The sequence below is a fragment of the Sciurus carolinensis genome, unplaced genomic scaffold, assembly GCF_902686445.1.
Source record: "Sciurus carolinensis unplaced genomic scaffold, mSciCar1.2, whole genome shotgun sequence".
Taxonomy (NCBI): domain Eukaryota; kingdom Metazoa; phylum Chordata; class Mammalia; order Rodentia; family Sciuridae; genus Sciurus; species Sciurus carolinensis.
In genome coordinates, this window is record NW_025920178.1 from 278,685 (window position 1) to 303,464 (window position 24,780).

The 24,780-nt window shown below is 38.2% G+C and overlaps 1 pseudogene; it reads left to right on the plus strand.

Annotated features, from left to right (window-relative positions):
- The first annotated feature begins 377 nt into the window (after positions 1 to 377).
- LOC124974801 (cyclin-C-like) lies at positions 378 to 5,348 on the plus strand (annotated as a pseudogene).
- The last annotated feature ends 19,432 nt before the right edge of the window (positions 5,349 to 24,780 follow it).

Genomic DNA, 24,780 nt, shown 5'->3' on the forward strand with positions numbered 1-24,780 from the left:
AATAATAAGATACCCATTCAGAGTTGCCTGGCTTCCTGACAATTTCTTAAACTTCCCCTCAAATCACCCAACACAAAACCAAATCCCACAAAAAATCCTGTCTTGAAAATCTATTACTGAAGTCTCATGGTAGACAATTGTGTGCAATAATGCTCCCCCTGAAAAGGTAGGAAAAAGAAAACTAAATTTTGAAAATAAACAATAATTGACTTTGTGTTTTCCTGATAGCCTTTGAAGGGTAATGACACTCCCATATATTGCCTTTTGAGACTTTTAGCATCCTTGTGGAAAAGGGAATGGGCTCAAAATCTTATTTTATAGAGACCAAAACCAAAGTTGAGCCAGAATATGTTGTTTGTCTGTCTAAACTCACAATCATGAGTCAAAAACCAAGACTTCTGATTCTGGACCCATCCTCTGCCTCCCAGCTGGAACTGTGCAAGAACACTGCTTCCAAGGTAAGAAAACTATGGCACAGACATCCCACAGAGGAAGAGGGCTTGTCTGAATCAGGCTGTTAGGGTGAGCTGTGCCATGCATTCTGAGAGTGAACCCCACAAGGGTGTAACAGTGCACAGTCAAGGCAGTGGTGCCCTCTTTCACACAACAGGGAAATGAGGCTATGAAAGCATTAGAAACTGGCAAAGCTTACACAGACAGGAAGTAGCAGAGCTGAGAGATTCCACCCAGGCTACCAAAGGAGGTGGAATGGAGGCAGGCAGTCTTCCTATGGGTAGGAGAGAAAGTCACCTCTGCAGCCTCTTGGAGTGAGATAAATTTCCGGTGGCGCTGTCAGAGTGGAGGAAGTGATGTGAAGGGCCTAAAATCCTGAACAAAGGCACACAGTGGCCTTCTATGTGGGGCAGATATTAAAGTGGATAATCAGAGGATGATGCATGTAGAGAGAGGCATCACACAGCACAGGTCTGCTGGAGACTGGAGAGCAGGATGGTGCTCATAAATGAGTGGTGCTCAAATCTGTGGGTCAACTGTCAGATTGACTTCCCACCCAGATGCCCTCCCCAACTCAGCTGAATTCCAGTAAATGTCACAGTTGGGAAGATGGGCCCTAATCTAATATCCATCATTTGCTTTAGCCATGTGACTCTCTACCATATCAGGCATGACTGTAGGCACAGAAGATGGGTCAGCAGGAAGTAAGGAAACCAGGTCCTTCACAAACCATAGAGAATCCAGTGGAAAAGTGCCTGGAAGGGCATCCAGCTCACATCCTTTCTGGTATTTGGAGGCCCCTACAACATGCCCCATATGGGCCTGAAGGCCATGTGACACTCCCATGATGGGGTTCCTCAATACCCCAAACTAACATGTAATTTTCATGACAGTGGCTACAGTTTGGGTCTGGAATATCCCCCTAAAGATCCATGTATTAAAGGCTCGGTGCCCAGGTCACAGCACTTTTGGAAAGTTGTGGAAACTTTAAGAGATGGGGCCTAATGGGAGGTTTGGGGCCACTGAAGTCATGCCCTTAAGTAGGGTTATGCAGTCCTGATTTCTTTCTTTTTCTCTCTCATTCCTGGCCATGGGGTGAAGAGTCTTCCTCTGCCATAATCTTCCACCATGGTGCACCGCTTCACCACAGGTACAAAAGCAATCCACAAAAGCAGCTGGGCCAAGTAACCACAGACTTCAAAACTGTGAACCAAAATAAATCTTTCCTTTATTTATATATTGATTATTTCAGGTATTTTGTTATAGTAATGGAAAACTGACTAACCCAGAAAAACAACAGAAGAAATTTAGTTTATAATTGAGTGAATTGTGCTTCATAAAGTTATGTTCCATTCCTTCTACACTATCCCCATTGATTAATGGAACATGTTCATTTACCCACAAGATAACCCATCCTTTTCTCCCCAGATTTGCTCTTCCTTTGCCTTTGTTTTTTATTTTAACTGAATGACCCTTAGGTATTTAAACTGGAAACTTGTGTGCCCATGAAAATATGAATGTTTACCACTTCATATTCAATTTCCAATGTAGGTCTGCTTTTCTCCAGTCCAACTTCCTACTAATATTTCTCCGTATTTCAGTCAAAACAAACCTTACAAAATTCTAATGTATTCATCTCTCTTCTGGAATGCCTCCAATGACCTGTGGGAGAATCTTCAAAGTCTTGAACACAGCTTACAAATCCTATTATCATTCAGTGCTTCCCTCTTCTATCACATGAATCTCACACTGCAACCTGGGGCAGACTGATAGTGTTCCCATTGGGAAGACGTCCCTTCTTTCTCACACTTCAACCCATTGCACAGATTATTCACATTGTGATACTTGGATAAAGTTCTAAAGGAAGCATGTATGGTCTTTGTAACATTCACAAATTCCTTGAGATTCCTTTTAAAAACTTCTTTTGAAATCATTTTAGTTTAACATAGTGGTTGAAAGAATTGTAAAGAAAATTCCCATATGCCTTTCAATCATCATTCCTCAATGAATGACAGGATCTAGCATGCCATTGTACAAAAGTATTAAAACCAGGAAATTGACTAATACAACAGTAAGATGCAGATGCTGTTTGGATTTAGCTGTTATTTATCTACATAGTTTTCTTTTTTTGTGTGTTTAACCTATGAAAATTATTTTTTGTAATCATAGGTTTTTAACTTCCACAATCAAAATACAGAATAGGCAGAGTCAAGTCGATTTGATCCAGGAGCCTCAGCTCCAATGAACTGGGTCTATGATCGCTTTGCGAGCTGCTGTGAGTAGGCTGATGCTTTTATTTTTAATCAGGGCAAACTGTGTTCTATGGCAGGGAACTTTTGGCAGAGCACCCACTATTTGTAATGGATGTTGGATAAACATCATCTGTTGAAGGAGTGCCAAAAGGACTTAAAATTTCTCTCAGAATAATAATATTGGAAATTACAAATATTTTTTACAAATGTTATCCAAGCAGTAGGTAAACATCTTAAATTAAGACAGCAAGTTATTGCCCCTGCTACAGTCTATTTCAAGAAATTATGTACTAGGTATTCACTGAAGGGTATAGATCCTGTATTAATGGCTCCTAGGTCTGTCTTTTTGGCATTCAAAGAAGCAGAATTTGGCGTAGTCTCAAAGGCAAGACTGGTTGTTGTTGCTACTTCTGTATTAAAAATTAGATTTTTATATGCATTTCCAAAGGGATTTCCTTATAGGGTGAATCATATATTAGAATGTGAATTCTGTCTTTTAGAACTAATGGATTGTTGCTTAAAATAGTGAATCATCCGTATACACCTTTGCTTCAGTATGTGCAGGACATGGGCCAAGAAGATATGTTGCTTCCCTTGCATGGAGGACAGTGAATGATACCTACAGAACAGATATTTGCCTACTATATCCTTCTTTCATGATAGCTTTAGTTTGCCTATATGTGGCCTGTGTCATAGCAGAAAGATGCCAGACGGTGGTTTGCTGAGTTTTCTGTGGATATGGAAAAGATTTTGGAAATATTCATTGTTATTTTAAAACTATATGAGCAATGGAAGAATTCTGATGAGAGAAAAGAGGTGGCAGTTATTCCTAGTAAGATGCCAAAATCTGCAGGCCACATAGCACATCTCGTAGAGTGCCAGCCTCTCATGCTAGAGGCCCAGGTTCGAGTCCCCAGCACTCTGGGTTTCTGGAAATGACAAAAGATGCCAAAATCAATACCACCTCCAAACAGTGAAGGAGAGCAGGGTCGAAATGGAAGTCAGAACTCTAGCATAGTCAATCTTAAAAATATTCTGAAGAATATTGGAAATAAACAGTTGGACAGATTTCAGTAATGTCTTCAGTGGAACACAAATGAAAATGAATAGCTTGTTACTGACAAGCATATTGGGAAGTTATTTTATTTTTACAAAATAAGTTTTTCTTTATCTAATTGGATTCTACTACATAATTTATAAAAAAAATCTCAATTATAAAAGTTTGAAAAGGTTCTACGGGACCTACAGACAAACATACATAGACATTTAATGATTAATAGTTTGTGATTAGTATGTTATTTCTCAATTTGGATGAAAGAAATTGTAGTTTTTTATTAAGCCAAGAAATATGAAACATAATTTGTTTAAAAATTTCTTTGGTCATTGAGGGACCAAAAGAAAAAAAAAAAAACGATATAAAGTCAATATATGAGGGGTTTTTCCCCCATGTCTGGAAGTTAAACTTTAAAACTCTATTTAAGGAATCAGATTTCACAAAATCCTAGAATATTTTGATAATGATGTTGATAATGTCAAGGAAATTAATCAAGTTTCTATTGATTTTAATAAGTAATTTATTCAGTAATTTTGGTGTCTTGCCATGGAAGATACTAGCCCGGTCTAGCAGAAAAGTACAATATGTATAGGATCTTTAACATTTTAAAAGTTGTATTAATTCTGTACATTTTGAAATGCTGGGCAAAATTATTTTAAAAACAAATCCTACAGGAAGTTATTTGCAATTAATTCACAATTAATGAGACATTTTGAAAGTTTAATTGAAGAAAATACCATAATGAGGTGAAATTTTGGTAAATTTTTAATGTTCATTTTTTAATCTTCCATGAAAAAAATTTATAAGATACATGGCCCAGTTTAATTTTGTGTCAGAGTAGACTTACAGATCTACTGCAGGTATCCTGAGCCAGGAATGCAATCAGGTTTCAAGCCAGTTTGATAACTGGCTATTCTTAATTTTCATAAGTTTAAGACCTTCAGACTAAATGTTATGTCAGTGGACTGTGCTGTCTATGGAACTTAATAAATTAATCATTTTCTTCAGACCTGAAGGAGAATGATAAAACTTGGGAGTCACAGGGTATTAATCTACAAGTTAAGGATTAAAACATTTTCTATAAATAAATTGTGAATGATGGATTATTAATGTTGACTTCCTAGTACAAGGCTGCAAGAATAAAAATAAATTCTTCAGCTAAGAAAAAGACACAGAATAATGCCCAATGACTTATATGCCCAATAAGACTTTATAGTTTTACCATACCTCTATTCCTATCAATCACTCATTTGTTCTCTGTAACTATAGTTTTGTCTTTCAAGAATGTTTTATGTACTGAAACCCTGCTGTGCAGAAGCCCCATCGTAAGTCATTTATGTTGATCTGGGTTCCTTGATCAAGAGTCAAGGGGCTCAACTTGACTTGGGATACCCAGAAGAGGATTTCTAGGGGTAGGGACAGAGGCATAGCAGACAGAAATCATGTCAGGGTGTCTCTTTCTGTTTTACAGGAACACCGTACCATGGAGTTTCCCTAATTACCTATTGCAGAGAGCCATGGAACAACAGATCCATGGGATTGGGCGGATAAGGTTTCCCAGGGAGGAACAACTAGAAGAAAAGCTTTGAAGGACAGATTTTGAAAAATGGGAGAGGGGTTTGAGGCAAGTTGTCTAATTGCCAGAGGTTTTGACTCACAAAATATAGGAGAAACACGACAGGAAGTAGAGAGGGTTCTAGTACTCTGCTTGGGCAAATGTATTGGGAAGTTTCTAGTGAAAATACTCTAGTGAGATATCTTGTTGTGGGAACTAAAAAACCAATCAGAAGCAGACTCAAGTTATTTCTGGGGTAGGCTAGTGACTATCAGATGACTTGAGCTGAGACTGGGACCTGTTTCTTCTTCTCTGAATCACAATCTGCAGTTTAGTACCTGGAACTGAATAAATGAGATTTAACTGGACCTGGAGGGAAATCATCTACACAGAGATAAAACTGGGGTTTGGATTGCAGATGAGCACAAAGGGAGGCAGGGGTGGGGGAGAGTAGGAACTTCTGCAGACACCTTGTTCTCCAGCCTTCCTACCTCTTAAGCCAACAGGCATGAGTGAGTACAGACATGTAGTGGTTTTGCTCTCACTGCCACAGGAAACACATCCCCCACCTTCTAGCAGTAACATCAGAGGCCTGGGCTCTGAGAGTGCCCTCAAAATCCCCTGCTGCATGTCACTGTGCAGATTTGTTAAAGTACTAATCACACAACGTCACAAGGAAGGTTTCCTTCCCTGAGTACCCAAACTAGAGTCCAGGAAGGGATCACCCATTTCTACTTTGCCTGTGCCCAAGTTTCAAGACAGAGGGCATGTGTGGCAACTAAGTGCTGGTTAACTGAACAAGATAATCTTTCTTTTCTCACAGTAAGGAGAGGACTGTGTTTGTTTTCACCATTTCTTCTCCTTCTGAATGAGGAAGTCCAAAAGACCTGCCCTGTGATGGTCTACACTCCTCCAGGCATGAATGGTTTCCCAGGCAAAGATGGACATGATGAAGCCAAGGAGAAAAGGGAGAACCAGGTACCTGTTGGCTTTTCCAGCTGCATGACTCTTGATCTTCCATAGAAAATTGCCTGGAGACATGGGAGGAATGTCCTATCTAGGACAATTAAGTTTCTCCTACTATATCATATAACTCAAAACAGAGACACATCTCCTGTCCTCTGCCAATCCAGACCTCCACCTATCAGTTTGTGACATGTGTTTGTCTTGTCTGTCCGGGAAAGCATTCTTCAGGGTAGACTGTCCCATGGAACACAGGAGGATTATTTCTTCTCTGAGTCATTGGAAGTAGTAGCTCAAAAGATTGGCCCTGGGCCAATGTCTCCTTTCTCTGGGAAGGAATTGGGCATTAAGTTCTTGGAAAAGAGAGAAAAAGAACAGATAACTAGTCATGTTTTCTTTATCTTCCCACAGGTCAAAGGCTCAGAGGTTCACAAGGCCCACCTGGGCCCCCTGGATCAAAAGGTGCAGTGGGTGAAAAGGGAGACTGTGGAATATGTCCGGGTAAGATCCTTGCAACTAAGTCCCACCAGAATATCAGGTGGGAGGTGCACTTTTCCTGATGCTTTATGGGAAGAGGACTAGTTGCTTTTTGGTCCAAGGCCATCAGCACTCTCTAGATTACTTGGTGCCTCAAGGGATTTCTACCAATGCCTAAGTATATATTTGCTAACCTTTCAGAGCCACTCCCTCGCCAACTATACCCCAGGCCTAGAGAGAGAAAATAGGATATCTGAGTGTGGGCTTAATATGTCTTTTATCCCCAAAGAGTATATCCATGGCATGGCACTTATATTTTCTTCAAAAGAAGTCAAGCCAAAACTTAGTGGATTCAAAACACAACCATTTATTTAAATACAATTTTGTGAGTCTGTCACAGATTTTCTGATTTTAACTGAGCTCAGTCTGTAGTGAACCAATGGATGGCCAGTGGTTTTGTTCATATGTGGGTGTCAGCTGGACTGAGGAGATTAAGACATGGGCCTCTAATTGGACAGGCCAGCCAGGGGTTGTTCAAATAGCAGAAATTATAACATTCCCAATTGTAAAAAGAACAGAAGCTTCAAGGCCTACTGAAGCACAAAACACATGCGCTATCATTTGTGCCACATTGTATTGGTCCTAACAAGTCATGAGTCCAACCCAGTTTCAAGGAGTGTGAAAATAGTCTCCATTTTTTTTTACACGAGAGAAGCTGCTACTTTTGCCATCTATGACACACAACTTGCCTCAAGCGCTCTTCACTCAGATAATGACCAACTCAAAAAATATACATCATGATTTCTTGATTAATTTCAGAATGAATTTGAAAAAAACAAAACAACAAAAGGCAACAAAAACAATACTGTTCAAAATAAAAATCCTCTGTCTTTAGTCAATAATTACGAGCTCCTAATAATCCCTCCAGATGTTTCTTTTAGTCTTTGATAGAGCAATTTATTGGAAAAAATTAGTGAGGAACTCCAGTTGCAGATTTCTGTCATGCTAGGTACTCAGGGAGTGCATGTGTGCATGTGATATGTATGTGTACATGACGTGTCTTTAGATACAATCGTCAGATAAAGACTGATGTTTTGGACTGAGTGGAAACAGAGGTATTTTTCTTTGTTTTGTTTCTTAGTACTATTCATCTTCCTTCAAAGTTTATATAAAGGTACCCAGCCTCCTACATACACAGTTTTGGGACCCCTTCTCAACAATGCTCCTTTGCTCTATTTTAATTTTCTAGAATGTGATGCTAGCACAGCTGCTTACTAAAGAGCAGCTCTCAAATCAGAATTAGAATGCATCAAAAAGTGTAAGTTCTCTCTCTTGTTCTTAAAGTAGCTTAAATTTAGGAAATGGTGAAGGTCAGTGAATATTTATTAAATACATTTAATTTTCTAGTACCTGGATAGGCACTTCTTTTATTCTGATATCATGAAATCCTCATAACCCCCCTTAGGTAGAAATGGAGGCAAAAGGAAGTTAAAGTGCTTGTTTAAATGCACAATAGAGCTAATAAGTGGTAGAATTGGGTTATAAATTGATATCAGTCTGATTTCAGAGACCCTAATACTGTACTCTGATCTTTTCTCACTTGAAAATGATATGTATGCCTCTTTGTTATACTGGTGTCTAGCCCTGGCAACAGAACCATACTTGTTCTTTCTGATCTGGGCCAAATACTCCAAGACATTTCTATTTAGTCTTGAGTTAACAGTATGGTAGAATTCAGAATTGCAGTTCTAGACTTCTGATCCAAAAGGACAATGATATGTGCTAGTTTGTCCCTTCATTTTAAGGTTTCCAGCTTTAACAAAAGATAAGATACCAGTTAAATTTGAATTTCAGGTAAAAAAAAGCAAAATTTTTGGTATTAAGTATATTTCAAAAATTGCATGGGAGTTTACATGGATGAAAAATTCATTATTTATCTGAAATTCAAATTTAACTGCATATAACTTTATTTTACCTGGCAACTCTATTCTGGAAACCTTTTTACCCCATGACATACAGTGGCCAGGGGTTAAAGACAAGCCAGTGTCACTTACTTTTTCTCATTTTAGTACTGTTATTGTCTGTGAGCAAAAAAGTTGGAAAGTTGGAAAGAAGTTATTCTGGAATAGTGGCTAAACCAGGAACTTTAACAGTGCCAAGACTGTGTGTGCCCAGTTCTAGGTCCATGGCCACTGAATGCTGAAGAGAATCAGGCCATCCAGAGTCTGGTCAAACACTCTGCCTTCCTAGGCATGACAGACAAGGAGAACCAAGTCCAGTTTGTGGACATGACAGGAAGGAGAGTGAGCTACCAAAACTGGAACAGGGAAGAGTCCAACAACGCTGGTCCAGGGGAGCACTGTGCAGATGCTGCAGGACAAAGGTGGAATGATGCCTACTGCTCCTCCTCCTTTCTGTCTGCAAGTTCTCTGCCTAAAGGCGACGTGCCCCTTGGCTCCCCTTCTGCCTTCACTGCACCCCAAAGACCTATATTCTGCTCCAAAGATGAAGACAGCAATTTCCCCTGAGTTGCTCCTTTTTTTGGAGCATTGGAGAAGATGAGGAGAAGGGATTGAATGACGGGATGTGGTGGGAGAGGGAGAAATGAGAAGAGATTGGTAATGGTGCAATATAGGTTTCTAGTTCAGCCAAAATCACTAATAATGGTCACTAACAGCAATTAAACAATCATGGTGATAGTATTACTATGAAGCACCACAGTAACATTAATAATATATATTAAATGTTTTCTTTGAGCCAGATGCTACATTTTTGTACCTTACAATGATTATCTACACATATGTGTATTTACTTGTTAAAGTACAAAAATAAAATGAGTTCATTTTTCTATTTACTACAGAGCTCTGTTATGCACTCTTTTCTCTCTGGGTAGAGGGCTTCCAGGGTAATGAATCCCTATAGTAACTTCTTCCATGGCTTCTCAGCCAGTCTCAAATGTCAAGAGGACCTAATATGTAATGTAGCTTCATCTCTGAACTCTAGTTCCTTTTAAACTAGGTAAAGAATATAAATCTCATGTGAGCAGATTCATGATTTCTCTCACACATACACTCTCAGGTAGCCATCTTCTAGGTTAATCTACAGGACAATTTTAGTATCCTAGAAGCCCCTTTATAACCCCTCCTAGTTGATATTCTCAAAGATAAATAATATTCTAACCCTTATCATCACACATTAATTTTATCTGTTATGCTACATATGCAATTATCCTATATGTTCTATTTTATATCTTGTTCTTTATTCACTCTAGAGTCTAGCTGTGGGATATGTACATTGTTACATGCAGCAGTAGTTTTGCTTTCATTGCTATGCAGAATTGCATTATACAAATGTACCTCAGTTTACCCCTTTTATTATTAATGGACACTTGGCTTATAAATTTTGACCATTAAGAGAAAACCTTCATGAGCATTTCTGTGTGTTTTTTAGTTCACATGGTATACTAATTTCTCGTGGCTATCTACTCAGGACAGAGTCAGCAGGTCACAGGGAAAATATTTATTTAGCTTCAGTAGGTTCTGCTAGTTTTCCAAAGTGATCATACAGACCTATACTCCCATCAGCAAAGTGTGTCAGTTCTAGGTATGCCACATCCATGTGAAGAGGTGACACTTTCAGTCCTTGTAATTTCAGCCATTCTCATGAATGCAAAGTTTTACGTCCCTATGGTTTGAATCTGTTTTCCCAACATATTATAATATTGAACAATTTTCATATGCTAATCAGATACCCGGACATCTTCTCTTATAAGATACCTATTAGAGTCATTTGAGTTTTGTTTAGACAATATGTTTTTCAATTTATGTTATTTTACATTCAAAATATAGTTTTTGTTTATGTATATCACAAGTATTCTTCCAGTATTTTACTTACTTCTAGTGTTGGCTTTCAATGAAAATAATTTAATTTTAAGAAAATCTCCTTTACTCATATTTTCTTTCAAAGTTGTACTTTTTGCACATAATTTAAGAAATCATTGTCGTGTTCCCAAATTGTGAAGATATTCTCCTTTACTTTTTTTTGAAAGCTATATTGCTAAACTTTCCACCTATCCCTAAAACATATGTACTTGATACAGCACTAATTTGTTTGAAAACCATTTTTCCTCCCTTAATTGGAGTGGTGCATTTTTCCACATCAGCTGACTATTTAATGTGTGGGTCTGTTTCTGGACTTTCTATTCTATTCTTCCAGTCTGTGTGTTGATTCTTGTGTCAAACACTATACTCTCTTAATTACTGTGCATATGTAGTAGAAACTGACATCTGGCTGTGGAAGCCTCCCAGGTTTTTCTTCTTTTTAAAAAAAGATTTTAAGATGATTTTTGAGTCAGCTTCTCAACTTCCACAAAAACCTGATGCCATTTTCATTAGGACTGCATTAATCCTACCAATTTATTTAGGCAGAATGGACAACTGACTACTGAGTCTTCAATGATCATAGTGTATTTCTTCATTTAACTAGGATTTCCTAAACTTTTCTTGGTATGTTTTGAAGATTTTAACTTAGTATTTTGTTTTGGTGGAATGAGAGGTTTTTAAAAATAATGTATTTATAATAATTATTTTCTACTGTTACATATAGAAATATAATTAATTTGTATATGATCCTATTATGTTTAGTAACCTCAACATGTTCATTATTTTAATTCTAGTAATTTGTAGATTCTTCTAGTTTTCCTACATACATACCAGGTGATCTAAAACATGGGAGTTACTTCATTCTTCCTTTTCTTTCCCTCTTCACTTCCTTTTTCTTTTTTCCTCTTTTTCTTGCCTCATTGCACTGGTTAACAACTCCAATACAATGCTGAATGAAAGTAATGAGGGTGACCATCCTTTGCCTGTTCCTTAAGCAGACTTCATTTATTTCAGTGTTTAAGATTTAGGTTTTTATCTTTTTAAAAAGTTCAAGTTCCTATTGATCTCAACTCCCTTCTCTTCCCAGCAATTTTTCTGTACTTCAGGGGCTTATAAAGTCCCATGTCCATCAATCTGTTAGTGCTTCCTTGAATGTAGTCTTCAGTATTGAGCTGAGAGAAGGTCTGATGGGTCTTAGGACTAGCTGTCCTGCCTGTTTTTACCATGCTGACCTAGATTGTTGTCAGTAGATCCCCTGTAATGGGGTAAAGCCTCAAAACAATATGCTTAAATCAGCTTATTTCCAATTCTTCTTTGCATCCCTCTCTCCTAGGAGAATGTCCAAGACCCAAGACCTGCTCAGCAAATTCCTCAGTAATATTTGGCCATTCCTCAAATAATGCCATATGTCAGAGCTTAATATTTGCCAACCTTGAGAAAATCTGAACATCCCTGAAAATGTTCCTGGACATATACTAAATAATCTTAAAATCTTGGCAGCATATAGTCTTCTGGGTAAAAGATTTGAACTGCAACAGAAATTATTAGGAGGAATTTTACCTAGATGACTTGTTCATAAAAGATCATATCACTTCCTTAATTAGAAGTCAAATAACAAGTAGAAATGATAAACACTGTACAATCTTAGTCTCAGGTCCAAAACTGAAAGGTCAGTGAAGACACTAGTGATATTGTTTTGCCTTCAGAGAACACAGGATCAGGAAGAAACAATTGAAAGACCATATAACAAAATGTTTCAGAATACGGATAAATAGGCTTACATGATGTTATGGTTTGGATGTGAGGTATCCTCCCCAACTCACATGTGAGACAATGCAAGAAGGTTCAGAGAAGAAATGACTGGGTTGTGAGAGTCTTAACCCAATCAGTGAATTAATCCCCTGATAGGGATTACCTGAGTGATAACTGAAGTGTTAGGGTGTAACTGAAGGAGGTGGGAACTGGGGCATGGCTTTGGGATATATATTTATATCTGGTGAGTGGAGACCTCTCTCTCTGCTTCCTGATCATATGGGAGGTGTTTCCCTTTGCCACACTCTTCTGTTCTGCCTCACCTGGAGCCCTGAGGAATGGAGCTGGCCTTCTATGAACTAAGACCTCTGACGCCATGAGCCTTCTAATGAACTTTTCCTCCCCTAAAATTGTTTTGAATAGATCTTTTAGTCACAGTGGCAAAAAAAGCTGACTAGAACACATGACTACTGTCTTCTCTCCCAGTTCCTAGCCAGTGTTATGTGATCAGGCCCTTCCTTTTCTGGCCTTTCCCTGGAGAGTCACATTCTTCATATCTAACCCAACTCAGCATCACTCACAGATGCCATGATTTTCATAGATAACCCAACTGAGCATCACTCGGAGATGACAAAAGACAGGACAGATATCCACTCACACTGCACAACAGCATGATACACACAAAGATTTTTAGGCATTACCTTGAGCAACCTGACACACCTACAGCAAATACCCAAAGAAATACACAAAATAAAAACACACATAGCAAACATTCAAAAAGTCTCATAAATACATATAAATACACACAAACTCTGATCAAAAATCCTGACCTCAGCCCTTCTGATCTCCAGTGCTGATCTGATGGGAATTCAAGGTCATGGTGGGAAATTGGGCCTTTGCCAACAACAGTGAGAAGTGAGTATTCATGTAGGTTAACACACATCATTACCCATGTGAACTCTGAGGAGAGTGTAGGCATCATAATCGTAAGTTACATGAAGAAAGCTTAACACTTCTACCTGGGCCTAAAGAGACCCCCTGCCTGGGAAGTTCCTCTACTGACTAGAGCCCTGTCACTGTGTTATTTGGTATGCAGAGATACCTGATGGACAAAGCACAGAACAGAGTGGGTATAACCCACATGCCTTATCACATGGCTCATCGGGAAGTTCAAAATGACCGTTCCAGAACAGGGACTGCTCTCTCAGGCCACCCCTCTCAGCACCAGTAACTGAATACTAGTGATACTTTTGGGCCCACTCAGTTGGAACAATTTTATGTGATCACTATAGTGGGCAGAACAGTGGTTCCTGAAGATATATTTATTTCTAATCTCTGGAACTTGTGAATAGTAACTTGCATGGCAAAATAGTAGATATCATCTTATATGTGATATAAGTAAGTGAAGGATCTTGAGAGGAGGGCTTATATTGTTGAGCTTTGTCACTGTCATTTTGGGTTGCTATCACAAAGTATCATAGATTGCATGGCTTATGAAGAACTTACATTTATTTTCCATAGTTCTAGAGGCTGACAATCCCATAGGATGACAATATGATCAGGTTCTGTGAGTACCCTATTCCAGGTTGCTGACGGCCAACTTTCCCTTCTATTCTTACAAGATGAGAAGATAGAGAAAGAGATTTCAGGTCCCTTTAATAAGGGCACAAGTTCTATGTGGGAGAGTGTCACTCTCATGGAACTAATTATATCCAAAAGGCCCTACCTCTAATACTACTATATTGCGGATTAAGATTTCAACATATGAAATTTGGTGGGGCCTCAGGCATCCAGTCCATTGCAGACTCTTAAGTGCAATCACCTGTATCCCTATATGAGACAAACCAAGAAAGGTCTGCAGACACCAGAAGCCAAAAGAGGCAAGGAACAGATTCTCCTTCTCCAAAGCAGCAGAAGGGAACGCAGCCATGATAAAACCTTCAGACGTCTTGACTCCAGAAATGAAAAAAAAAAAAAAAGGTTTAATACATAGATTTGTGTTAATTTACTACAGCAGCCCTAAGAAACTAACAAAAGCACACATGGATTTTTCCTCAGGACTGGATGAAGAAGTTACAGAATCCTGAAGGTTGCATAAGCCTGTCCTTTGGACACTCTCTATGCAGTGACCACTTCCAGTAGCAGTAATTCCCCCTAAAAGCTGTCCCAGTGGGTTCTAAGGCAATATCAGTCACTCCTCTTTAGGACCCATGAAGTCACTCTCTCATGCTGAGATAAAAAGCATCCTCAGCTCATGGAGGCTCTAGAAAATCTGATTCTCACATGTGTCCTTTCCTATCATTGTCTCACTCCTATCTGTGTTGTATGCAGATTCCTTGATAGCATCTCCTTAAACTTTGCACCTGCTTATGCTCATGCTCAATTCCAGGTTTTCAATAACAGAATTCTTATCAATTATGTATTCCATGGACAATATCTTTCCCTCTCATGTCTGCAATCTATTGATTTCACTGCTCTCCCTACCAGGAGTTGCTGCTTTGCCCATATTTGTAAGCCCAGCAGCTCAGCTGACCTCTTTGTGCCCATCCATACTGTGGTCTCTGTCAGAAGTCTCAACTGGAGAGTAGTCATGAAAAGAATAACAAATGCATTCATTACCCTCATTATTAGTAAAGCATTCACTTTTGGGATGGAAGCTGGAGCTTCCACACCCACTCACCCACCCAACACACATACATACCTCCCTTGCCACATGTGGCAGACAGATAGTTGAAGTGAAACTTCTTGCACAATATTATTAAGCTACGCTTCCTGCTTCTGACCCAGAACATTAAAGAAATATTTTACAATGAAACCACCAAATTTACAACAAACAACCAAATGCCTCAGTAGGAAGAATCCAAAGCAGTATTTTCAGTTCACTCAGAGCTGACATTTAGGCACTGATGATGTAGGTATAAGAGGGTCCTTCCTCTGTGTGGTAATCATCCTGATACTGTCAGTGTGCTAGTAAGGACAACAGTACCTCATATGTGACTGTCATAGAACAGGGGATGTATATACTTCACAAAATTGAAGAAGATATTTTTCGATCAAGCTCTTACATGGAACATGAATGCCTACAAGAGGTTCAAGAGCAATTTAATCAGGAAATGATAAATATTCAGATTTATGGTTTTATATAATGTAAGACTGAGCATTCTGATGAATATAAATATTTTAGAAATCCAAAGTTATTTTGATAACTACAGTCTTATGTTAATTTCAGGATTCAACTTACTTTTTCATTATTTGGTTTTTTGCAGCAAAATTTTAGAATATCAAATAATATACAAAAATATTTTCAAATGATAGGTAGGTGTTATGTGTACTCTACTATCTTCTTAGCTCAACTAAGTACTTAGGCTCAACATACACTGCCTTATCACTGAATCCACTTAGAGGAATAGGAGGATAGAACAGTCTGCCATTAGGGTAGCTGTGAGCTTTATTCTGCAGTGGGAAGAACCTGCCAAAAGTCCCAGAAGCAGTCCAGGAGCCATTTTCTGGTCCTCCTATAAGAGTTCAGGTGTGACAGAGTTAGAACTACATAAGTAGGTGTAGTAGTAACTCAGAAGTTACCCTGGTTTAAAGTCACTCTGCCCTGACAGGAATTAATATGAATAACAGCTCCACAGGCAAAGTTTCCAGGTCTCCACAAAGGACTTATATGTTCAAGAACTACCACACATTTAGGATGCACAGGACTATGGTTCCCAATGGATATCTTGACTTTATTCTGTGCTCCCAGTCAGAGACATTTCACAGTCAGAGATCATTTCTACCATACACAGAGCTGCTCAGTAACATGGCTGATGTTACACCTTTATCAGTATTCCAGGCAAACAGGTCTAGAAAGTTAACTCAAGGTCAAATTTCACAAACAGGACAAAAGGTGTGTTAATCCTTGGCTCATACAGTGTCATTTCATAAATGTGTGTTCTCAGGTGTTCCACACACAAAACAAAGGAAACCCAAATTTAAAAGAAAAATTACATATGATACAATATTAACCTGTCACTGAAGTTTCCCCTATTAATATCATGAAGAAGACAGGTACTGATGGGCACTGAGTTGACATGTCATAACCCTTGCCCTTGCATTTAGCTGAGCTCAGTCTAAGAGTTGCATAGCACTGAACTGACTTGAACAACAGATTGGGAGTGAAATTCACCAGGCTGAATTTCTAAAGTGATCAGGAGAATGATGGACTTTCTGTTAAAAGGTGCATTTTCTAATAAGTTCAAAGGCATACAGAAATCTATACAAATAATTGTGTTCTACTCAGCTCACTCTGTGCTAGAACCACATTCCAACAGCTTGTGGACTTCCTCTTTATACTGCCCCTCATTGTCCTCATGGTCTATTTCTCATACTTACATGGCCAAAATAATCATTATTATCACTATTTTCTGATTTCTACTTTATTTAATAATTCTCCCCATCTTCTAAATGTTCTGGGAAAAATCTCAATCATATTTTAATTCTACCCTCCACGTACTTCCTACCTGATCTTGTAGCTAACTATGGATAGAGACAAATATTCTACCATGATAACACTCACTGTAAATTCATGATTTCTAACACCAAGTGAATCCTATATGCCCCCTACCCAGTTGCCCTGATCTATGTTTTTCTCCATTTACTATCAGATGCTCCCAGCTAATAACTTCAAATATGATCTTCTTTTTAAAGCTTCAATATTTTCCTTCTCGTTCTTTACTCTTCCTTTTTATTTTACAATCAGCATTTAACTTCTTAACTTTTGCACAACCAAACCTTACAACCTACTTATACCAATGATCACAAACAGTGGCCTCCCTCTAGGTGAACTGTCTGAATTCTCTTATAAGGCTAAATCAATTACTTATGCACTAGATATTCCTCCTGTAATGACTCAAGGACATTTCTCCAGCAGCTCATGTAATTTGATATATCAGTTTTCTTGCTCTATTTGATCATTTTTAGCAAGATACAAACATATTTCATCTAAAAATTAGTTATCCTTGACCCAGTACCACTCCAGTCATCCTCCATTTGTATGCTCAATGCCCCTAAAGAATAAAATTCCCTGAGCAATACCTTCAAATGCACTATGAAAGAAACAAGACTTGTTTCCAGTACCATTTCCTCCTTTTAGGTGCACAGGAAGCAGCATTTCCCAGCATCCCTTGCAGTTGGGATGGGAATAAATGATCCGGCTCAAGTAATACAATTGTGAGCAAATTTGGTGCAATGCATCAATATACAGCACTTAGGTGTCCTCAGTGCCTCATCCACCTTTTCTCATCACCCCATCAAAGATGAGTGTGGGCTCACCATGCTGTTGAAAATGGAACCAGTAGATAGCCTTGACCTGGAGGGAGCTGTCCAAGAAGGGTCACAGAGGAAGGCTTTCCATAACCTGAAGGCATGCACTCTACTGGTAACTTGAGGCTCTAGGATATAATAATGCAGGATGTAGTTTAATATTGACTCCCCACCATTCTGTTTCCATGAAACCCTATTCTCATCTTCTCTTTCTGTCGATATCCAGCTCTTCCTTTTCATGGCTCATGTGGTTATTTGCTTTAGAACTCTGCCTACTGATGTGATTCATGATCTATCCTGACAGGTAAATATCCAACAGACCTTCTCTCTCAACAAACTTCAGGCACACATTTCCTATTTCTATAAGATGTTGATCTGCCATTTTGATTGTGTTCCCTCAATCTGGGTAAATTTATAATAATAATCTGCCAAATGGTTTTTTCTCCTCTTTTGTAATGTTGATGTTACATTGATTTTCCTTCAAATCATTAATTTCACATGGTTGACATTGCAATAACTTTCAGTTTCCTCAAGGATTCTTTTGACTGGTCATCAACATGATCTCATAAATTATTTGGATGAGTGATCCCAAAAGATGTGTGTGTGTGTGTGTGTGTGTGTGTGTGTGTGTGTGTGTGTTGTGTATATATAAGCACATATATGTCTTGTTTCTCCCAGTGGAGATGTCAATTCCTTATTCTTCAGCCAGCCTTCTTAGAAATTGAACACCTGACACTCAATGCAACCACAGAAATCACTATGGAGAACTTGATTCCTTTCTTCAGTTGCCTGTAGTACTTTCAAATGTATTTTAGCATCTTCTATTTGTTCTGATATATTCCCTTTTTTATTCCAAAGTCTACACCATAATTTCAGTACCATATATCATTTCTTCTTCTTTCTGTTGGTGGTTTTCTTTCTCCAGTGTTTCACTATAGTGCAAAGGATATTACTAATCACAGGTTTGGCAATATCCAGAACTTCTAGCATTTCTTATTTTCCATCATTTCCATTGCAGAATGAATGTTTACATTATATTTTGCGAAGTCTAGTGTTGAACTTCTACTGGCATATTCAGTATGCCAGTCTCCCTACACAGAAAGACTTTCTTCAGCTAACACAAAAATTCAACATGAAATCAAGGGAACTTTGAAAGACTGAGCTATCAGTGTCATTCTCTACCATCTCCCAAATGATGCCAGGATGACTTGGCCTCACATCATCAGGTACTTTTGCCATGCGATGCTTCAACTTCTGTATCTCCAAACAGTACAGATCCCAGACAGGATGAGGTTCCTCCTTACTTGTCCAATCTGATATAGGGTCCTCTGCAGCTTATCATAGCCAATGGATGATCAGACTTCTTGCAGGATTTAGATTCCAATTATATACCTTGATCCCCTTGACACAAAGAATTTAGGACACACACTCCTCTGAAGACTCTGGCAGATGCTTTGCTAAGGATAGTTTTGACCAAGATTTAGGTGAGAAAATTGTATAATATGCAGTATGGTAGGAGGGATATGCCTATTCTCAAGACCAAAGACTCTTTGCCAAAATACACAAGGCTTTACTCTTTTACCCTGAACTAAAATTCTTCACTGCCAAATCTGGGGATATCATTGACCTGTCAAATCAGCTGCTGATTAGATGACAGGCAAGAGTTCAATACTAAATGCCACCCAGGACATCAACATGGAAGATTGTGAAGAGGTAGAGGCACTGGGATGGAACTGACAATCTAGATGAAGATCTTGAAGACCACAGTGGCTCAGATAATATGGGATAAAAGTGAGAGATTGTAGACTGACCCATTTCCTTGTTACTATGTTTGCCATTAGTCCAGTCCCTTCCAGAGACCTGCATAGGCAGGAAAAACTGGATATGGAGAGGTCTAATCCTGCTGAACAATCCAATTCACAAACTACTCTCCTCCTCTACCCAAATATTAGCTAGTATTTAACTGAAGTATAATTTATTGAAACCATGAAGTAAACTTTAACTTTCTGCTTTAACACTGTTAAACAGAAACATTAATGGAGAAAAATAGTTTTCTATTTCAAAATGTGTCTGTAAACTAAGTTGCTCACAGAAAATGTTTTATTGGTTAAAGAACAATAGGCTGAAAATAGACATGAAGACCAATGGAACAGAATAGTGAAGGCACAGAGACAAACCCACAAACCTACAGCAGTCCGATATTTGACAAAGGTACCAAAAATGATGCTGGGAAAACTGGATAGCTATCTACAGAAAATGAAATTAGACACATATCTTTCATTCTGCACAAAACTCAAATCCAAATGTTTCAAAGACTTAGGAATTAGACCAGAAACCTTCCAACTGCTAGAAGAAAAGATAAGATCAATACTCCATCAAATAGGTGCTAACTTCCTTAATAAGATCCCAAAAGCACAGGAAAAGCCAAAATCAATAAGTTGGATGCCATTAAACTAAAAAAGCCTCTTCATAGCAAAGAAAATGATTGAGAGCATGAAGAGAGAGCCTGCAGAATGAGAGAAAATCTTGGTCAGCTACTCCTCCAATAAGGGATTAATATCCAGAATCCAGAATATACAAAGAATTCAAAACACACCAAAAACCCCCAAATAAGCCAATCAATAAATGGGGTAAAAGAACTAAACAGAAACTTCTCAAATAGTAGAAATACAAACAGTCAATAAATATATTTAAAAAAATGTTCAATATCTCTAGCAATCAGGGAAATGCAAAAAAAAAAAAAAAAAAAAACCTACACTAAGACTTCATCTCAATCCAGTCAGAATGTCAATGATCAAGAATCTAAACAATAAATGCTAGTGAGGTTGTGGGGAGAAAGGAACACTTGAACGTTGTTGGTGGCACTGCAGACTAGTAAAACAACCACTCTGGAAAGCAGTTTGGAGATTTCTCAAAAAACGAGGGATGGAACCACCATATGACCCAAATATTCCATTCCTGGGTACTTTCCCCAAAGAACTAAAATGGGCACACTAAAGTGACACAGCCATATCAATGTTTATAGCAGCACATTTCACAATAGCTAAATTATGAAAGGAACCCAGATGCCCATCAATACCTGAATGAATTAAGAAATTTGGTATGTATATACAATAGAATTCTACTTATCCATTTAAAATAATAAAATTATGGCATTTGTCAGTAATGGATAGAAATGGAGAATATTATGCTCAGTGAAGTTAGCTAACTCAGAAACTCAAAGGTCGAATGTTTTCTTTTATATGTAGAATCTGGAGTAAATAAAGAAAAGGAGTAGGGAAGGATAAGACTGTAAAAAGATCCAAATAAAAATTGATAAGCAAAAAGGAGCCTAGTAGAGGAAGAAGAATGGGAGAGGGAAGGAAAAAAGGGGGCATAAAAAGGGGATTATGAACAGAATCTATTCCCATGTATGTATGAGTTTGTCAAGATGAACCCAATTACTATGTATAACCATAAAGCTCTCATTTAATTTTTTTAAAATAAAAATAATAAAGAACAGTAGACTAACCTGTCAAATAAAAATCTGTTTATATTTCTCAAGAGTATAATGTAATGAGAAGAATGTAAAATAATCTCAATTTTCTAAATCTATCCTAAAACATTACTAGTCAGATGTAAGAAAGTAAAATCAATTGCACAAAAATATTTCTATTATAATACAACATACACACATATATACACATACACACACAACTCAAAGATTTTTAAGGACAAATTTAGTGACTGGGAATTATTGTGGTGTTTCAGAATTTTGACTACTAGTATTACATGGAGGTTGAATGAAACCAAGATGTAACACGCACCCATATTTTTTTGGATGAGAGTGTCCAGTAAAAAAAAAACAAAACAGAACAAAACAAAAAAAAGAAACAAAAATGCATGCCATGGGAGATGAATAAAAAGGACAACCAAGTTTTAAGAAAGATGACTGGTGCGTGCACCAAGTCTTCTTTAGAAAGAATTGAAGAAGAATACAATTTCTTGCTGGGAACTCCTATTGGGGTTTACAGTAAGCATCTTATTCAGGAAAAGAGAAGCAAACGAACAAAGAGATGAAGGTACTAGAGCAGGAAGAGGAGTAAGGAGAAGGGACTCATTGGGAGGGTATGAATGGATGATTCAGGGACCTCCTATCTCAGAGGAAGCACCAACTCATGAACAGAGGTCAGGGAACAAATTCTTTACCGAAATTTTGATTATCAAATTCATGGGGATACATCTCCAGAAACTGAAGTTGAATTTTTCTTTCCTTTATTTCAGGTCTGAAACTTCCTGAATAGTAATAATGAGATTTTGTTCAGTCTCCTGAGGTCTTAGTCTTCAAGGGCTTTTCTTTCCACAGACAGAATGATTATTTTCAGTTGTACTTTGAGATCTTAGAATCACTTGACTATTTTCATGGCTCATCAGGTCACTGGCTTCAGAATTTTTCATATTTGCTGTAAATCAAGATCTCTCTTGACAGGTAATAAACACAAATATTCCATTTCTCTTTGATTATTCTGTTCTATCATTTCATTTTCTCCCTCCTCAAAATATTCACCTGCCCCCTTGATGGAAAGTTCTTTGACCTGGGCACCTTTGTTATGTCCTCTCAGGCAAAAGTTCATGTCTTTGACAATGCTATTATAAAATAAATCTTTTCCTCTGTCGTGAATGTTTAAATATATACTTGATTTTGCAACAACTTCCAGTTTCTTCCCAGATACTTTGACCCTGTTAGAAGCATGAATTTGATTCTCTGGTTCTCTTGATTCCATGTTCTCACCCACGTCCTTTCTTTCTAGGAGACCTTTCACTTCTGTGGTCTTGAGCCACTCTTCCTGTACATACATGGCCTGACTCTTCATACAGGACTTAAAAATCACTATGGACAGTCTGAGTCTTTTCTCAGATGCTGGTAAACATCTTAAACATGATTTCATTTCATGTTCCGCTGTTTTGATGGCTGTGCGTTCTTCATCCAGGGCCTGGATCCTTCTTGCTGTCCAGGACATCCTCTCTTCTTGTTCTGAACATTGACATTTTTCTTTTCTCCCATGTCTTACCACAATACAGATGATGCTCCTCTTCACAGGCCTGAACAAATCTGAGTCATCAGCCACTTCTGAATTTTCATCTTCTTCCAAAGTAGGATGAAACTGATAAAGAGAATTAATTTTTACTAAAGCTACTGCTGAACTGCTATTGAAAGGTTCTTTGTCTCCCCATAGAGAAAGTCTTTCTCTGAATGTCTGAACAATTTTGTATATAAGCAAGAAAACTATGAGTACTTGAACTATCTCAACACTCTCCATTATCTCCCACTGACATCCAGAGACAGTGAAACTCAGTTTCACATCATCAGGGGCTTCTGCCATGAAATCCTCCATTTTTTCTTGTGTTTGATAAAAGTACCTTGCCTCAGTAGGATAAACTTGCTCTATAGTAGCCTACTCTTATACAGAGGTGCCTAGAGACACTATGGGTACTCACAACACACCTCACCATGGATATGATTATTCTGAGTTCTAACTGAAACCAAACCTGCACCAAGGAACCAGGGTAACCATACCTACTGAGGATAGGTGGAAGAGACACACTCTCCAATCTACCCTTGACTCTTTGTTTCCTTGAAAGAAACAGGTATTCATTTTCTTTTGAAAAAAAAAAAGTCTTTTGATCACTTTTTATTTCACAGAGTAATGGAATGAGGATAAAATCTTCTCTGGATGACCTTTTGAAGCCAATGCATGGAATGGGAACTTTAAACTTTGAGAGATCCTATAGGACAAGTAGAAGTCCCTGGGCCCTACCCTATCACCATCTAGTAGGAAAAACATTGCATAGTCCTGTAGTCTGTTGCCTATGTTTTGAATTACAGGGTACCAAGGGAATACGCAGTCTAAAGGAATACGCAGCCTTTGAGGAATAGACATGACTTTCAGTCAGAGAACTGAGGGACATGAATGGAGAAGGGAAATCTAGGCAAAGGAAACAGCTTAGGCAAATGATCCTGACCTTCAGTGATGATCAGTGTGCAGTTCCACAGACCTGGAGCTTCTCAGGCATTGAGAATCATGTAGATGACACATCAGCTCCTAATGACCTTTTCCAGGCAACTGTCCTCCCAGGTGTGGGGCTCTTGTCTCTGAATCTCAGAGTCTTGGGCTCTCAGCTGAGGCTGAAATCACACCCTCAGTGATTTGGTATCTGAAATCTGGAAGGAGGATTGGAACTCTGAACCAGTTACCTCTGTTCTGGTCTCTTGAGTTTGTATGCCTAGACTGTGTAGTACTGGTTTTGGTTCCAGCTACTGGAATTGATCCTGGGCTGTGATCTTGGTTTTCTTTCTTTTTTTCCAAGTTTCAAATATTTTATTTTCTAATTCATACAGTATGAAGTTTTCTAAAGATCCCATAATAGGACATATCATGCATAAGGAAAACAGAACATTCAACATAAACTACTTCCTCCCCTATCTACCCTACACACAAACTAAAAAGAGGAAGAAAAAAAGGGAAAGAAAAACCCTCATTCCCCAGTAAGGAAATAATGTTTGCACTATTTTTCTGTAATGCCAGCCAAGATATGCACAAGCAAGAGAAATAGAAAGCATTTGCTAAAATATTTGTAACAAATAATTAGGTACAAAAAATTCACAAAAGATTAGTTCCCTCTTGAAGCAGAGCACATGACAGTTGACACTGGAACAGATCAAACCACAGGCTGGGATTGTAAGCCACATACTGATCCAGAGGAAGAAAGTCACATGTGGTGGAAATTTTCAGTTTGAACATTAACATTTCCAAAGTTTGGCAAAATTATCTTTTAAAATTATGCAAATTATGTAAACAAGAGGTATATTTTAAATCAATCTACATGCAAAACTCCATGTCATGCAAGAACACCAAACACCAGGATTTTTCTCTCACAGATAGAGCCCATGATGTGCAGCACTCAGTTGAAGGAACAGTGATGGCAGGCAGGTGTATTCAATTTAAGATTCATTCACCTTGATTCAACCTGCCCTACAATTCATGATTACAAAACCTGTTTTTATAAAAAAAAAAAAAAACTATATAGGGAAAGACTAGTGTC